The sequence below is a fragment of the Lontra canadensis genome, unplaced genomic scaffold, assembly GCF_010015895.1.
Source record: "Lontra canadensis isolate GAN:19392208 unplaced genomic scaffold, GSC_riverotter_1.0 scaffold43, whole genome shotgun sequence".
NCBI classification, from domain to species: domain Eukaryota; kingdom Metazoa; phylum Chordata; class Mammalia; order Carnivora; family Mustelidae; genus Lontra; species Lontra canadensis.
Genome location: NW_022631037.1, coordinates 11,760,132 through 11,773,984, shown reverse-complemented (window position 1 = coordinate 11,773,984; position 13,853 = coordinate 11,760,132). Strand labels below are relative to the sequence as shown.

Here is a 13,853-nt window from a genome sequence, read left to right as displayed (position 1 = left end):
GTAACAGGAAAGAATGGAGATTCCGCCGGCGGCGAGACAGGGCCGGGAGGTTTGTGGTCAGAGCTAGCCCCTGGCTGCCGCCTCCGGCTGTCTGGGACGCGGCTGCCACGGTAGCTAGCAGGCGACTAGCTCTGCTGGCCCAAGGAGGCGAAGAGAAAGCGTCCAGGACGCCTAAACGGCTCGCAGCCGCAGGTTCCAAGCACACCAGGCTGAGGGCAGCAAGTTTGGGCGCTGGAGGTAACCGAATTAAAAAGGAGCCCTGGCAACTCTGCTCCGGGACTTTGGCAGGCCCGGATCGGCAGCAGGGCGCAGAGGCCCAGCTGATGGGACAGTGAAAAGAGGTTAAGGTGTTGAGGGGATCCGAGATCTAGGGATCCGGGAGAAGCGGGGGTGGGGAGCAGCTCTACCAAGCCAAACATGTCTATTTCCCTTGCCTCCATGTTGGAAAAATCCAGGCTCCATATGGCTTCTCCAGAGAGAGGGAGGGAGGGAGGGAGACGGTGGCTCCCGGCTTCCCCCCAGGGTCTCGTTGGAGAAGGGCGGTCGGTGAGCAGCCCCAAGAACCCCACCTGTCCAGGCACACCCCTGAAAAGAACCGGGGAGAGTAACAATAGCTGGGGAAGCCCGCAGAAAGGGGACAGGCCCTCTTCCAGGACTTAAAAAAAAAAAAAAAAAAAGATTAGTGGAAGGAAGAAAAATAAAAGAACAAGAAAGGAAAAGAGAGAAAGGTTAGGCTCTTCTTAGCAGCCGGGGGGAAATTCAGCCCTGGATCTGGCTGCTGAAAGAAAAGAGAGGAGAAAAGGAGAGAAGCAAGAAGGGAGAGGGAGAGAGGGAGAGAGGGAGAGAGAGAGAGAGAGGGAGGGAGGGAGGGGGAGGGAGGGAGAGAGAGAGAGAGAGAGAGAGGAGAGAGAGGAGAGTCGCTGCGTGGAAGGAAGCTTAAAGCTTGTGAACTCTTCTTGAACCGAGATTGGAGTCATATGGGCCATAAATCATTGAGACATACTCTCCGCCATTCACAAACTGATAGCCTATTTCAGTCCAGCTTACCTTAGCCACCGACGAGGGGAGAACAGGCAGACATAATATATATTCACATCGAGCCCCAGCGCGAGCGGCAGGCGAGAAATCTCCCCTCCTTGAAGGCAAAGGAAAAAAAGACCACTGTTTAAAGCTGCGTCGCCCCCCCCCCCCCAGTAGCCACCCCGGCTGGGGAGCCCGAGGGGCACAGCGGCCGGAGGAGCCGCGCGGCGTCCGCTTCAATTCACTCGGCTTAGGAGCGGGGGGTTCTCAGGAGGGAGGGGGTGGGGAGCGGGAAAAAAATAGAAGAAGACCGAAAGGTGCTCGGGCGGCTCAGCTCGCTGAGAATCCAGCTCCAGGCTCCGGCTCGGCCAAGCCGCCACAGTGTGGTTGCCCTACAAGACTGGTACGCCCTACTCTCCGTAACAATGGCCTCTGCTTTTGCACAGGGAAAAAAACCACACAGACACACACACACACACACTCACTCACTCACACACACACAAGCTCACACACCCCCCCACCACTCCCCCTTTAGCAAGCTTAGATGCCTGATAAGGAGGGAAGAAGGTGTTGGTGGTGATGGGGGAGGGGGCCGTTTTTTAACCCCCCCCCCCGAAAAAAAAAGTGAGAAAGGAAAGAAGGTAGAGATTTTTGGTTTTGTTTTTGTTTTTTAGGAACAGGTAAATTTTTAAATTGAGATTTTGGCGGGGGAGGAAGAGGAGGGCACAGGCAAGGCAAAGCCCGTGGATTTCACAGCTCCGCCGCACCCCACTGGTTAAACCATTATGCTAACTGAGAAGTAGGTGGGGAGGCCTAGTCAAAGGCACCCAAGGTACCTGGGGGGTGGGGGTGCTGGGTGCCCCTCTGCGTTGATTTGCGGTGGCAACACTGGGGCTTGCTGCCTTTTTTTTTTTTTTTTTTTAAAGTAGTTTCACTCCTCCGGGACTGGTGGCTGGGTCTCCCGCCCTCTCGCCCTGGCTCCCCCACTCCAAGTCTCCCAGTCTGTTTCTTCTCTTCCCCCACACCCTCCCTACTTCTTCTCTCTCCCCGCAAATCTCCAGGCTCAGTTTCCAACCGGTAGAGGGGACAGCCAGACCTTCCTTTTTTTTTTTAACCCCCCCACCTTTTGAGAACAGACAACAAGCGGTGAGTGATTATTTTAAAAACCCAGACCATCTTGCAGGAGGGGGGCGTTGAGGGGAGGGTGACAAAAGGAGCACTCTGTTCGCTTGAGCTCCAGACACGGCTGGCAATAGAGAGGCTGTAAGAACTTAACGGAGAAGTTTCTGTTAAGATTCTCACCTCCGGATAGGCAGAAGGGGCTAAGGGTGATAAGGACATTTGTACTTCTAAGAAAGTGAGAAGAGCTACCAAAATGGCTTCATCTTAAATGCGCTGGCAGAAGAGAAGGAGGGTAGTTATTATTATTATTCAGAACAAACCTGTTTGTTTCTCTTAGCTCTGCAAGATTTATGGCTCTTGGCCCAAGTGAGGAGGACTACAAAAGCTAAACTTTTCTTAGGGTGGGTTTGAGAAGGGCAGGAAAAGCCGAGGAGGCCTGTAGGAGGGAGCCATGAGTCAAGAATGTAGGTGTCTGCAGATTTGGGGCGGGGGTGGGAACGGCCACTCCCAGTGGAGGAGAGACAGAGGACCAGGACATCTCCCAAAGCAGGAGTGTTTGCAACTCTGCCTAACTGCTGACTCGGGGCTTAGGGGATAAAATAGAAGGCAGAGAGTCTCTTTTCTACAAAGGCAGCTTGGAAAACCTGTTAACTTCGAGTACACAGAGCCAGCCAATACCCTGTGACCTCCTGGTTAGAATGCTTGGCTTTTGCCTTCTCCCATCTGGATGCACCAGAAGAGATGGGACTGGGAGAACAAAGGTGAGAGATGTTTCCAGCTATTGTCTCCCCTCCAGGAGAGGGTGGCCTTGTCTGGCAAAGCTTCCCTCACACCCTACTCACAAGCTCTGCTTTGAGCTGAGAAAGGGTCCTGCTCTCCTAGAGAGTGCTCCCCGGGCCTCCTGCTGCCCCTACAGCTTTCAGTCCCGCTAAGTCAGTTTTTTCATGGGCTGGAGCAGCCAATTTCTTGGGGCCTTGCTGAGCAGGGGGTGGGTGGGACCCACGGCTTCCCTGCCCCCCAGCAACAGGAACCACATGCAGAAACTCCTACTGTGATGTCCCAAGGACCTTACCCCCTGCCTAGAGAGCTGGTGGCTGAAGGAAGCGGGGGTGGTGAGGATAGAGGGTGGGAACCATTTTTCTTAGGAGTCACAAGAAGAGATCTTAAATGCCCAAGCCCAAGCCTATGTTTCGACTCAAGCCAGGCCCCTCAAAGAACGCCATCATGGCTGCTTGTGTGTGTGTGTGCGCTCGTGCGCGCGGCTGCACAGAGCCTGTCCTGAGATTTCTAGACCCTGGTTAGAGACCTGCGATGTTGGTTCTTTGTAGCTTTGGGCCTGGTGGGTTGGAGACTCAACCCAGGGAGGCTTCTGGAGGCCTGAGAGAAAGGGCACCTTTGGGTCTTTTCTCTTACTCCCCAAAATTGAAAGTCAAAAATGTACCTCAGACCTTCAGCTCTCCTAAGCTGCTGCTACCACTAGCTAGAGAAGGTCATGCAAAACTGAGGGAAGAGGAGAACCTGGTCACTGTGGGGCTGCACAGCATTACCTCCAGGAATTAAGAAACCCCAGAGGGCACCCAGCCAGCTGCAGGCCTGTGAGACTGGGCTGCCTGAGGGTCTGGCCTGGAGCTGAGCTGAGGGAGGCTGGAGGAGCTTTCCAAAGACAGAGGAGGACCCTTCTTCTCCCAGAGTCTCCTCAACCCATCGTGGTCCCTTCTGGCAACGCCAGGAGCCGCGGGGCACGGTGGGGTGGGGGTGAAAAGGAGGACTGGGGATCCAGAAAGCTAACCTGGAGAAAAATATCAGAGGACACGCACCCCCCAAATGCGGTAGGAGGAGTGGGGGGTTCTTATTTATCCTGGAGAACAGAGCCCATTTGAACTGCTTGGGAGGAAATTACGTCTCAGTCTGGTTTCTTTCTTGTCTTTTTTCCTCCTCTCTTGGAGATTTCTGGCTGGGTGGGAGAACAGGCAGCTTGGAGGGTGCCCAGTTCCTCCGAGCTGTTGCTGCAGGCTGGGACCCTTCAAACTTCAGGGGACAAAGGCGGGGGCAGTGAGGAGCTTGGCAGGGGGACTTGGAGTAGGAGACATCACAGAGCTATGAGGGAAGACTGGAGTCTGGAAAAAGAGGGAGAAGAGAAGTTTATCACTCCTGACAAGGAAGTGATGATTTAGGGGCAGACCAGAGAGAGGAGTGAACAATTTCCTCCTGGACCCAAGTAGGGAAATTTGGGCAAACTTACCAGGTATGTGTGTGTGTGTGTGTAAGAGAGAGAGAAATTGAAAAAGAAAAATTGAGAACAGATTAAGATAGAGACTTTAGGATAATCTAACAAAGGCAGAAATTAATAATAAAGGTAAAACTTGGAAAAAATGGCCCCCTTCTGGGCATATTTTCCCCCTCCCACTCGCTACAGCACTCCCCTCCCCCACTCCTAATGCGTACTCAGTACCAGGGGATAAGGAGAGAGTTAAATCTCTTAGAGCCATTCCTGGCTGCCCACCTTTCCAGGCCTTGGAGGGATCATGTCTGTTCTCCACCCCCCCCAAAAAAAAATCCGCCAAAGAGCAAACGAAAACTCTCCTATCAATAAGGACAAAATGGCTGGCTCCTTTAAAATCGATTTCTGATACCAGCTTTGGGGTGACCAAGGATCTGGCCTCCAGCTCAACCAACCCACCGGCTCACTGAGCAGCTGGGACCTGGGAGCAGGGGGCGAGGCGATTAGAGAGCTGTTTCTTCCTAGTCCTGTCTGGGTTCCGGGCCCCACACTTTTCCGGCTTCACCGCCCAACTTTGTGGCGGCTGCGGAGCCGTGTGGAGTTCACACACGCACCGGAACGTCCATCTCTGCTTGCATATTAATAAAGATTTCAAAGCTGGCGGTTGTAAAATTAAATTGCTAATGAAGATGACTCTTGGTATCTGGACTCCCAACCCCCACCTCTCTAAGACGCGGGAGGAAACAAAGGGGAAGCGGGAAGGAGAAGGTTCCATGCGGCCCACGGAGGCCCGCGTAGACCCGGCTCAGCGGAAGCGGGGATCGAAAGAAGAGAGAGGGAGGCCGCCACGGTTGGAGGAGAAAAATGCAAGCTCTGTTCTCCCCCCACTCGAAGTGGAGGGGCGCGGGAGGGAAGCGGGGGAAAAAAACAGGGCAGCCACGAGGGTTCGCTAAGTGTCTCTCGGGGACCACAGAGGCCGCCTGGATGCGCTGACCGAGCGGGCGGTGGCGCCGCGGGCCAAGTCCGGAGTCAGGGGTAGGCGGGCGCCTGGTTGGCGCTTGAACCGGTTCTGAATCTGGGGCCGGCAGCGTCTAGACTCAGCTCAGCCCCGGCCTGGCACACCCCACCCGGGCGTCCTGGAGACAAAGGTGGGCAGACTGGAGACGGCAAGAGGAGAAGGAGCGAATCTTGGCCAGCTTGGGGAGGAGGTGGGTGGCTGGGGAAGGGAAGGAGAAGCAGGCAAGAGAGGAACAGGGGCCCGGCCTACTGCGAGTGACTGGGCAGGTCTCTCCTGACAGATTGCAGTCTCTCTCCCAGTGACCTCTGTTTAGCAGACAATAACTCACCGGATTAATGACCAATCAGCGAAAGGCCTTCCAAATTGCCTCCAAATATAAAACCCTAGAGTCAGAATGGGATAGGGCCAAAGTGTGGACTTGCTAGTCCTTTGGGTGTCTTCCCCCCCCCTCAAAACAGAGACTCTGATTTCCAGAACCCCAAAGATGAAGTTGTGCCCATCTCTTCCCACTCCCCCACCAGAACTCATGTACCTGACCACACTTCCCAAGGCAGTCTGGAAACCTCTGGTCCCCTAGTGGCCTCCCATATCCCTGACCCTACAAGAAATCTCCCTCTCACAACCACGCAACTTTGGAGAAGCCCCCACTTCTTTCGAATTTTATCTACTTCCAGTTGGGAAAAGAGATTAAAACAAGGGCAAAAGTAGGGTGGGGGTCACCTACCTCATAGGCCTCCTGACTTGGCTGCCCTTGGGAGACACCTACAGTCTGTGCCACCCTGTGTGTGTCCTCTCCCAAAAAGAGAGGGCCCAAAGACCCTGGGGTCAGGGTGTGGCTGGGAGACAGGCAGTGGCCCACCATTACAGAATCCAAATTCTGAAACCACAATTCAGTCCCTGGGCTGGAGGAGGAAGAATTTCAAAAAATGAAATCTGGACAACTCCAGCCTCAGCCCAGCGCCTGGCAAGGAAAATGCCTTCCTCTGTGAGGGGGAACTCCCCCTTTCCTTAGCACACCCGCCCCCAAATGCCAATCCCAGTCCAAACCAACTAGCTGGCCCCTCTCCACTGACTTCTAACTCAATTGCTCTCAGCCTGGGCTTCTCTGCTGAGAATAAAGACACCTTCAAGAGGAGGAATGGTCCAGATTCTAACAGATTTCCTAGAGCCAGTCAGAGTAACCATCCTCTGCTCTAGGCACGTACAAATTCCCTGAATATTTGCAAACAAGCATGCAGTAACTTCTATGCCTAGATACACTCAGAATTCCAGGACACGGGGCACCTGGGTGGGTCTGTGGGTTATAGCCTCTGCCTTCAACTCAGGTCATGATCCCAGGGTCCCGGGATGGAGCCCCACATCCCACATCGGGCTCTCTGCTCAGCAGGGAGCCTGCTTCCCCCCCGCCCCGCCTACTTGTGTTCTGTCTGTCAAATAAATAAATAAAATCTTAAAAAAAGAAAGAAAGAAAGAAAGAAAACTCCAGGACACACAGGAGAGCTTCTCCCAAGCACTAGAGTTTCCCAAGGTCAGACCTAGGGAGAAACTCAGACACTGTCCTCTCCAACCCCTGCCATTGTTACAGACAGGGAAACTGAGGCTCACAGCCAGAGAGTGATTTGTCTCAAGTCCATAGGCTCAGCAGTCCGGAGGCTTGGATTCTAGGCATTCCAGATTGGCTGTGTGATCTGAAGCAGTGAACTCCTTGGGCCTCAGTGTCCCCTCTGTAAAGCTAGAGCATGTACATGGAGGGGGAGGGGTTGGTCTAAATGATTTCTCAGGTCCCTTTTTGGACTGACAGCTTGTGGTTCTCTGTGTGCTCATGTAAAAGTGAGCGACAATATAATCTCTGAGTTTGGACAATAAAGGGCACCACCTCTGCCAAAAGCAGAGTATTATTTCTTGTAATTAAATGTTTATACCCCCACTGCTGAGCACCAACCCCACGCCTGGTCCTCCTTGCCCCCACCAAGGCTCATACACTGGTTTTTACCACCACTCTGTGTATGTGCGTGTGTGTGTGTGTATGGGGGGGGGATGTTCTCTATCTCCGTCACCAAATCAAAAGTGCTATTTTTGGACACAGCAACCTGAGCAGTAAATAATTAATTTGTATAATTAGAGGAGGAAGGCTTTGACCTGGCAATTTTTAACCAGGAGTCAATGCACCCATTGTACCAGCCTGGCCTTCTCACCCGACCCCCAACTCTGCCCACACACCTACCAGCCTCCCCAGCTGCCTTCCCCCAGTTGGAGACCAGCATTCCCAAAATGGCCAGAAGGAAGGTTTCAGAGTCAGACTCTGCTCCCTCCCCAAGAAAGTTCCATTCTCTGCCTTGCTCCCCCTACAGAAATCAGTCTGCTTGCAGCTCCCCCTCAAAGCTCGCTTTTCCTACCCCCTAATGCTCTGTGAGCTCCAGGTCCAGGCTCTCTGCTCCCGGGACACATGAAATCCACCTCCTCAGTTCAAGATGCCCCAACAATGCAGCGAGTTTGCATTTCAAGAAACTCCCATTAATATCAATTTACTTCACTGAAACCTCGGGTTCTTCATCAAGTTGATGATTTATGATAAAATCAATTAAATTACAGCCACTTAGGGCCCAGCCGCTTCCTCTCAGATTTCATTGGTGCGGGGCCCAAGTGTCTGGTGGAAAAATGCAAGTTTAGCTGGAGGCGAGGAAAGATAATTCTGCGGCTGAGAAAATTTAATGCAAAACAATTTCTAGGCAAAGCCAGGCTTCTAGACAGAAATGCAAGAGCCACCAATTGGCCTGAGGAAATAACTATCTGGGGTCAAAATATTTCTCTCCCCACCCCCCAGCATCCTGCATGGCTCTTTTGCTCTGTTCCCCTTTGTGCTCACTTGCCCCTTCCCAAGCAGAGACTTTGGGAAAAATTAGAGCAGTGATGGTGGAACCCATGCCTGCCAAGGCCCAGGGTCACACCGCTGAGCTCTGCTACCACCCCGGGCCTTTTTCTCCTCTTCTCCTCTCCTTCCCACGCAGCCACACTCACTAATTCCTTAGCCTCCCATGGCAAAGTTAAAGGTTCAAAGTGAAGATCAGGCAGCCCATGCACATGGCCCAGAGGGGCGAGGGACCAGTCCAAGTGGGCTGTCTGCACATGGCTGTGGGCGGAAAGAAAGCACATTCCGGACCAGCACCACCCCATGGTGAGGGCACAGGGCAGCAAAATGTGTTTAAACTACCACATTACAGACGACCAGGACCAGAGAACACCGAGCCTCTCTCCCAGCCCCGTGTGCCCACTCACAAAGCGACGCTGCACCCCCATGGACCCCAGCCTGAGCACACGTGTACCCCTGCGTGCTAACGCTCTCACACAACACACAAACACACCTCCACGTGTGCATGCTTGCACACTATCCTTATACATCATACAGACCCACCACATCCTGCCCCTGCAAAGGGACAGTTCCCACCATCTCCCCACATCTGGGAAAATAAATCCCAGCGAATGAAGCTGGCATCGCCTCCCACTCCTAGGAGAGGGGCTCCTCCCGCCTCTGCTCTGTTTGGTTTTTGGTTTCCAGAGCAGTCTGGGAGTAAACATAGCTTCTCTGAAGCCATAAATCACCCCCTCTCCTACCTTCTCAGTTTAACACCCGGCCTCACCGCAACCCTTGTAGTTTCAGCTTCAAATAACCCGCAAGGTGCTAAAAGGCTCACCATGGTGACAGCTGGACTGTGGGAGCAGGGCCCAGCTGTCCCCCCAACCCCAGGAGATGCCCCCGCATTTCCTTCATAACGCACAGATTCCAGTTCCCCTGGAAAACCCTCCAGAGCCTCCAACACCCTTCCTGAGCCAGAAAGCTCCTCCACCCCCTAACCCGGTTCCTGTCCACACACGGGGTGGGGGGGGCCGTGCAACCCCACATACCTCCACATTGCCCCGCACACCCGGATCCCTCTATCCCCTCAGCACCCACCGGCCTCTTTAAGGTGCTCCCATCTTTGTCTTCCACGATTGGGATCCGGCCTCTTTCCTGACCCAGGAGAGAGACTTGGGGGCTGGGGACTCGGCCTCCCCCTACACACACGTACCTACCCCCCACCGCCCCCACACACCCTTCGCGGGATCCCGGCCGCCGGGCTACGCGCTCCCACTTACCTGTGCGGACTCCCGCTAGGGCGCAGGCCGCCGGCAGCCAGGAGCAGCGGGCGCGCGGGAGCCGACTGCCAGGCCCGGGTCCCTGGGCCCCAGCGGGGGCGCCCCGGCCGCAGCCCGCCGCATCGCGCTCGTGCAGACCCCAGCGGGCCCTGGAGCGGCGGGCGGCGCGGGGAGAGGCCCGGAAGCGCTCGCCCCCTCCCCGCCCCTGCCCCAGCCCCCGCCCCCGGCTTTGTTCGGCCCTAGAGGCCGCGGGGCAGCGAAGCGCGCGCGGAGGCTGCGCTCGGGGCGCTCGGGGTCCCGGGCGGGAGAAGCCGGAGCGCTCCCTCGGCTACCGCCCGCGGGCGGCCGGGCGCGCCTGGCACGCAGCCGGATCGGGGCTGCGAGAGCGGGCCGAACTGCCGGGCGAGAGGAGCCGCGAATGACAGGGGGCACGGCGAGGCGCGGGGGGCGCCGGGGGCGCCATGGCGGAAGGCGGGCGCACGGGCCGCTCTTCAATGTCACCAGCGAAATGGGTTCCATATGTCCGGCCCAGCGGAGAAGGGAGGGGAAGAGAGAGAGTTCTGGGCAGGACGGGACGGGAGGATGGGGGTGGGGGTGCGCAGTGGAGGGAGACAGCAGGGGCGCGGGGGTCGGGGGGAAAGGGACGGATGGGAGAAGCGAGAAGGTTTGCATTTTCCAGGTTCCCTGGAGTTTTCTAAAGCAGCTTAGGCTGGTAGGAACTTTCTTTCCCTTTTTCCTTTTCTTTTCCTGAAAGATGGGGGAGGGAGGAGATTAGTAAGGGTAGCATCCGTTTGTTCCTGCTGGGGCTTCAAGGGAGGAGATGTGGATTGGAGGTGAAAGGGAAAGTTCTTAGGCGGCTGGCAGACCGACTTCTTCTCCCTCCCCCTAAAGAGAGAAAGAAGAGATCAAACCGGCCAGGGGAAGGGAGGCCAAGGAAGGATTTGGGGTCCACGTGTGAGCGCCTGACCCCAAACACCACCACCACCACCCCACCACCCGTGTGGAATTTTGGGAGATTCCAGCCATTAAGTTACTGAAGGTAGTCCATGAAAGAGGAGACTGCCCCGCTAGGACAGTCTTAGCCATTCCCTGACACTTGGGTTCCTACCCCAGCTGCCTCACACCTGATTTAGCACCCCCGACTAAGGGCCTACTCTAGGGGCAGTTCCTTCTGGGTCAGCCTCGGGCTGTGGGCAACTGCCTGGAAAGAAAGCACAGAGTCTCCAGGAGCTTCCAGACCCCTCCACATGCCTGCCCTCCCCAAGCGATTGGGCTCTTTCAACATGTCTCTCTCTTCTGTCTCTCCCTCTCTTTCTCTTTCTCTTTCTCTCTCTCCCTCCCTCCCTCTCTCTCTCCCCCTCTGCCTTTTCTAACCATCTCGTTGTTTCTGTCCCTTTCGCATGGCCTCTTTGTCTTCTCATACTCTGCTTCTCTGTCTTCTGTGAGTTTGAACTGAGCCGGTGAAAGACTTAGCAGTATCTCCAGAAATCACTTCTGGGCTCACTTACTAGGCTGCTCCTCTCCTTGGGGCAATGTGGAGCCCTTGGCCTCAGGGCTCTTTCATCTGCAGGGAAAACACATCCTTCCATCACAAACACATTCTCTTCTACAAAGAAGGGGGCAAAGTGAGTGGTTTCTTTTCTAGTTCCCTCCTTCTCACTTAACTCTGTGTGTGTGTGTGTGTGTGTGTGTGTCCATCCAAGTTGTGGGGTTCCTTGTCCCAGGACAGCCTCCCGGACGCTCTGACCAGCCTTTGTCTTTATTCTCCCTGTCATCTTCTTGGGCTCTGCCTTAACTTCTCCCCTCAGAAAAGGATCCTGCTGCTTGTTCTCTCTCTGGGGCCCTCCCTTTTTCCTTCATCCCCTCTCTCTCCTCATCTTTTTATCCAATTCTTCTGATGGCTAAAGCATTGGCAGCCTGGCTTCTGAAAGGCATGGGGATAAACACTATCATTACTAAAGAAGGACACCGGCAGAGTCTGGACAGAAGACGGACTCAGCAGCTTTCCGAAAGCCCCTTCCACCAAATACGTTCTACCTCATCCCCTGGACAGCACAAAAGCAAATGGGGTGCAGATGTGCAGAACAGATAAGAGCCAGGTGCTTCATGGCTAAGTAAACCAAATATATATATATATATTCTTTCCAAACTTGCTGACTTGAGAGCAGGCCTATATCCCTGGATAGAGGGCATCAGGCCTTACACAGAGAGATTCTGCAAGGAGCCAGCAACTAAAAGATAATGGTGGGGAGGGAGGTTCTCCCCGCTTTTTTCTCCGGGGGGAAGACTCTGAGTGCGAGTTGGGGAAAGGAAAGGGGAGAGGGTATCCCCAGGGCCAGAAGAGACAAAGACCTGAAGGAGGCTGAGAGAATGAAGAGGAAAAGAGGGGGGATCAGACCTCCCTGTCACAGGCAAAGGCAGCAGGACAAGGGAAGACAGAGAAGGAGGCATAGTTGGTAACACATGGGTCGCCAACTATGGCCTTGTAGGACTACAGGCCTGTAGGACTGGTTCCCAGCTCACACCCCTAGTTCTGACCTGTCCCAGAGAGCAAATCCTTCAGCTTTCCTCTTTTGTTTCTCATCCTCCAAAACATGCTGAATTCAGAAGCTAATAAAACATGGGTCTACCCTCTTCCTTCTCCCCGTGTCCCTCCTCCTCTCCCAGGAAGAGGTAATCCTTCCCCCCTTTCTTAGGGACTCTAAGACTTTGGCCTAAGTTCTGGAATGCTGCTTTGGGGGTGAAGTCCGCCTACCCACATTTACGTCCCCCCCACACAACTTCCCAGGTAAGGGAGAAATACATACTCGCCTCTCACACTGTCTCTCACACTGAGTGTGTGTGGGATTCTCCAACACTGAAAGAGGGAGGCCTGAAGGGCTGGAGCCCCCATCCCTCAAGTCTGCTTTCCCCAGCACCTTCCCTCTTCCCCACACTCTCTAGTCCCATCAAAGCTGCCCCTGAATTCACACTCTCCCCAGTTCCATTTATCCAGACTAGGTAACACCACACCCATCCCAGCCTAGGGTCTTGACCTCTCTTTCTCTTTTTCCGTAAACCCCTTTCAACCCAGACTCCCAATCTGGGAGGCTTCCTCCACCCCCTACCCACAAATCTGCGTGTTAACAAGGCTCAGTGCCCCTTGGAGCCGAACATGGGAGCGAGCTCCTGGATGATCCAGGACCGAGGCCTAAACCGCCACTCCACCAGGCTGATGCCATGAATAATTAACACCTGGGCACGTTGTCGCTCTAATTTTTCTCCTCGAAGGTTTACACTAGCAGGCAGAGTTAAATATCATGGATAATAGTGGCTATAAAGTCACTTGGCCGGGCTCCAGCCAGCAAAGGAAAAGCCAGCAGCCTGCACCGTACTTGGCAAAGGCTGTGACCCTCTTCTCCTTGTCCACCACAACTTTGGGGGTGCAGTGTAGAATGTCCCCAGAAGCTACTTCTGGCTTTGCTCTTGACCATCAAGCTCTTCTCTAATGGGGAGGGACTGGGACCCCCACATGAAACCCAAGGGGAAATTTACCCGCTCTCCTCCCCGCAATCTGCACCCCATTTGCTCCCTCTTTGGAGGGGGACTTAAGGAAGGGAACACACCCTATGTTCTGGAACCCTTACCAATTCCCTGGGACCACCTGATTCCTGGAGCATTTCTTTTCTAGAGAAACTTAAGAGAACTTCTCCCTGCTTTAGCCCCAAACACACAGAGTCCCTCACTGCCGAGGAAACTTTCTTTGTTTCAGGAGGTCGAAGGAAGGCTACTGGGGTGTGAATTCATTTCCTTGTTTTGTTAGCCAAGAGGGTGGGGAGCCAAGGCTTTCAGCTTCTCTCCCTGCCCTTCACCCTCTGTCCCCATGATCTCCCCCCAATTTGGGGGGCTCTTTCTCCACTCTCAACACCTTACTGTACATCGATCCTACAGATGACACTTCAGTACTACAACTGAATCCTTCCAGCCCCCTTCCCACTGCTTCAATTTGGCCCCCATGGATGACAAAAATCTTTGCCTTCAACTCCAGCCATTTCTCCCTCCGCCTCCCGCTCTCCTACCCCCAGGCCCCTTCTGCCTTCAGAGTTGGGCTCTTTACCCTGGGCTGGAGTCAGAGCAGCCAAACTCCTGGAAGGGAACGCCTGAAAAAAAATGGAGCTGTCTGCTGCTTCAGGAATGTTGGCTCTATCAGGCTTGCAAATATAATTTTTATATTAGGTCGTGGTCTTTGACTGGGTTTATATGCCAATGAGGCATTTCTGGTTTACCAAATTTATACAAATCTCGCCTTAATTGATAATCACAGATGCTGTAATTTAAGACCTCCAGCCATAGAGCTTT

At 54.3% G+C, this 13,853-nt stretch overlaps 1 protein-coding gene across 5 annotated transcripts in view; it reads right to left on the bottom strand.

The window, feature by feature from the left end:
* The window catches only part of HOXB3 (homeobox B3), a 41,814-nt gene that overhangs the window by 5,754 nt on the left and 22,207 nt on the right, over positions 1-13,853 (bottom strand). For 4 of the 5 annotated variants that reach the window (XM_032871362.1, XM_032871363.1, XM_032871361.1 and 1 more), the window contains one exon: positions 1,048-1,135. The gene's annotated coding sequence lies outside the window, so the exon portion shown is untranslated. Of the gene's footprint in view, positions 1-1,047; positions 1,136-9,515; positions 9,568-13,853 lie in introns of those variants that run through there. The other variant, XM_032871365.1, reaches the window with a different exon arrangement.